Source organism: Pinus tabuliformis, chromosome 4_1 (assembly GCF_031772625.1).
Source record: "Pinus tabuliformis cultivar Carrire ecotype Pingquan chromosome 4_1, CPIR1, whole genome shotgun sequence".
NCBI lineage: Eukaryota > Viridiplantae > Streptophyta > Pinopsida > Pinales > Pinaceae > Pinus > Pinus tabuliformis.
The window spans coordinates 966,089,142-966,093,600 of record NC_142303.1 but is presented as its reverse complement, the minus strand read 5'-3'; positions in this window follow the sequence as shown (position 1 = coordinate 966,093,600).

Genomic DNA, 4,459 nt, shown 5'->3' with positions numbered 1-4,459 from the left:
GCAGGTAGCCAGTGTTGGCTTTGACATTCAGCGCAAATAGCTAGTGTAGCCACTGAAATGATCCCGAATTGACTTGTTTTTGAGCAGTTTCAGGTGGAGAACTTCTGTGAATTGCTGAGGTTTTAGCCTTGTTCCTCTAGGGGTAGGAACAACATGTTTTAGGGACTTTGGATCCCTTAGATTATGGACATTTCATGCTCAATGTTGTAAGGCACAAAAATGTCTATAACAGGCAGCAACAGCAACAACATGCCAAGCAGTATGGCTGAGAAGAGTTCTCAGAGATTTGTCTTATGAACAAGAAAATGGCACAACCATTTATTGTGACAATAGCTCAGCAATAGCATTGTCTAAAAACTCTGTTTTTCATAAAAGGTAAAAGCACATAGACACCAAATTTAACTTCATACGTGAATTGGTTAACAATGGTGAGATTGTTTTGCAGCACTACAGAACAGAGGATCAGTTAGCTCACATCTTTACAAAACCATTGGGAAAGAAAAGTTTTGATCATTTCAGGAAATGCCTGGGTATGCAGAAAAACCCAACAGTTGAAATTAAAGTAGAGTGTTGGAATGATAATTTCAACCTGCTGGAAGCTGACAGTTGAACAACGACCCAGCTTATTCCGAAAACAACCATTGGAGTTTCCCTGCGATGTGATCTGGTCGCATATCGCATTTTTCCCTTGTTTCATTTTTTGTTACCTTTTGTTTTCTGCGATCGCGATCTTGCGATGCGATCAAATCGCAGATCGCAGATCGCAAATCTTAAACTTCTGTGTGTTAAGCTCTTTTCTCCTTATCCGCCGATGTGATGGTGCGATGTTGTGATAAGCCATGCATTAAATTCCGATAAGATATTTTCAGCCATGTAATTAATGATATTTACTACGTTTGGTAAATATAGGTGAAATTTTTAATTTTATTGTTTTCTATTTTACGGAAGTATGGGCACAAGCAACACGTATTGTAAGATATTTTTGCATTGTTCATTATATAAAAAGAAAAAGTGCAAGAGCAGATAGTGTAGAGTAGAATTAGAGAAAGAGTTGTTTTTTTTTTCTTCTGCAACGCACAACAGTGCTGAACTTTTAGTTTTATGAGATGATGAAATTGGTTTCTGGAACTGGAGCGTTCCTGATGTAATCCCTTAGAAGAGGAAGACAATTTTGTAACAATTTTTTTTGTATTTAATAAAGATCCCGTATTTGAAACAGAGTTTTGTTCTCTGTGCTATTTCTTTTGTGTTTGAAATAAACATAAATTTTCCAACACTGCAGATGCAAATAAAGGTTGTTCCCAAATCTCTTGCAACATTAAATTTCTAGAGCCTATGATAAGCTCAGTTCTTTTTCTCAAAGCTTAGTTGTTCTAAAGGTTTTGAGCGCGAGTAAGCTTGAAAGCAATGTGGGTCTAGTTGGGCCTCTAACTCGTAATGTTGCAGCTGAGCTACATGCCTGATTATTGATTTTTACTAGCAATAGAAATGTATTCTGTCGCTGGAACAACGACGTGTGTCTTACTTTGTTGGCTGATGCTATCTTTTTTCGGTTTTCAAGGCATCAGCGGGTCTGCTTCAACATGGTGGCTCGCTATTTAAGGAAGGCCGAGAGTTTGAGCACAATATTGTGAAGTACATGGAGAGGGATATGAATGGACGTACGGAGTACTTATGAAGTTAAGGGCTCTCTTTGATTCCAGTTGCACAGGCAAGGGCTCTCTTTGATTCCATATCTAATGAAGGTCAAAACCCAGGGCTCAGACCATCTCGGGCTTCAAATTCTATATCTAATGAAGGTCGAAACGCAGAAATTATCACTAGTCGTTCAGGTGTTCTTGGAATGGGAGCTGCTGGATCTGGTAGTGATTTAGCTTTAAAGGGAAACACAACAATAAAGAAAGGAAAAGAATTAGTTCCCACCGATAAGTCAGATGAAGCAAATTCTTTGTGATAATATCTTGCTTGTGCAAAACTATTGAAAAGGAATAGGGAAGGTATCCTGAGGCCAGTAACACACTTTTACTATATATGAATTTTATCGAAATTTAATAGGATCACGTACATAAATGGAATGTATCCTGGCAGTTCAGATATGAAATACCATAGGTTGGAACATCCCGTTTCGAGTTTTGGCAATGTTAATGTCGCTTGTGATTTAAACTACAATCTCTCTGCAATCTCTCTCCCAACTAGTTGGAACATCAACTAGTTGGCTGTTGCCCATCTTAATTCCTTGGAAATGGCATAGTAATAAATTCCTTTCTATCAACGACGAGAGAATATTATATAGAACTACTGTTGAAAAAATGTGACATTTGATTACACTTTCTATAGGGTTATTTGTTACAGAGGCATGTTAGAAAAATGTATTTGATAACCGTAATAATCAACTGAAATCTTTAGGAAAGGATTTAGGATTGACATATCTGTAAGATTTCAGGTAATAGATAGTTGACATGTTTATATGTTTATTTCAGTTACTTGAGTCATTTTATATATGAACTTGCAGTAGATCCTTGAATAAGAGTATTGTAGAAATGGAAGCAGTTGAATGAATAAATAGTGTTTTTCAATGGGAATAGATGCACTTGAATGAATTACTATTGTGTTTTAATCAGGTATGGATGAGAAATATTAGATAAAGTTAAATGTTTTCAAATTCAATGTTACACTTAGCACTTAGTTATGTTTTTCTATTGGATTTGAGGCTTTTAGATTTTGAACATTTTGATGACTAAGTGATACCTATTTCTTTTAAATTTTGATATTTCAATGTATATGAAGGATTTATTTTATATTTTTATTTCACTTACCATATTTATCAATTTTGTTTACATAATTTTTTTTTTGCAAAACATTACTTATAAGTATGAGGTTCAGTATTTAATTTATATTAACTCATATCAATTATATGGATGAAATACAAAAGCTTAAGAAGAGTTGAATTTTTGAAAGTGTAGAACTATTTTAAAGTATAAACTTTCAGGAATAGTTTACATTGCCACATATATATATATATATATATATATATATATATATATATATATATACACACACACACACACACACACATTTACTTAATTTTTCTAGTGACATCATTTTTTAGATGATCAATATTATGTATATGTGTATGTTGGAGATGAATCTAATCATTTTCAAATTTTTAAGTTTTTTTAGTTTGTTGAGAATACAGTTCATATTATTAATACTTTAAAATTGACACTAGGAATAAGTTGAATACAAATAAAGTAATAATGTTTAATGATCAAAAAAATTATAATGAAATCAACGTGTTGATTTCAATGTACATGTCAATTTCTAACACAATGGTTTCAATAACCATGTCAATTTTAGTTTATACTTATATTCGTGTTAGTTTTTGTTTAATTTCAATTTTAATATCAACAAGAATTACTATTTGTGGTTGATAATTTTTTATTTGATTTCAATTTTAATGTCAATGTAAATTACTATTATATTTCAACTATGAGCACTTCATACTATATACCAAAACCTCAAGGTAGCAAGGGGTTGCTCAACAAGCTCACCCTAGGAACTCTTTGTGATCATATAGATCTATTAGAAACTAGAGAGTAGAAAATAAAATGGAGGTAGATCCAAAGCTTGATAAAAATTAAAATTATTAGAATAGAAGTAGGACAAAGAAACTATTAGGGTTTGAAATTGAACTGCAAAAGGGTGTCATGTCCCTAACCCCCCATTGGGAAATGCTAGCACAACCAAACCACTCATAATGCCAACGTGTAAGGAGTAAAGGAGAATTGGATCATAGGATATGGGTATGATGTATGTTCAAAATGCATAAATACAACATTCGCATCTACAAACCATTATACACCATGAAACATAATTTCACAATGGAATACTATTAATAATTGATGCATTATTACTCATAGCAATGCATATAATCTAGAAAATTAGGGTTTCCAACACACATTAATTGATTGAAAATAAAATCACATGATAAACATGAAAAATTATCTAGAATGAAATAAGAAGTTGGCTGTAGGCTCTCCACCTTCCACCCAACCATAGACCTTAGGGTTCATCAATCTCAACCACGATTCACCGTACGGCTACAACTCCACAACCACAGTCAATGGTGTAAAAATCAAATAAGAAACACATATTTCGAACAACGTACCCATCCAACAAAAACATACCCCAACCACATGCTCCCACTCTCTCAAACATGCACTAGTTGTACACCCTTTTATATGCCCTGCTAATCTCTCAATGGGGCCCACCTTTATGGTTGTGTTACGTCAGTTAGAGACAGTCTAATCATGGGCTTGTAAGACATCTCACCACTCTCTCGGCATCTTCCCAAACAAATTGAAATACATCCAACTAGCCTAGAACTCCAAGCACAAGGCTCGCTAACCATTTGCACCATAGTTGATTAAGACTTAAAATGGGATACAATAAAGTGTCA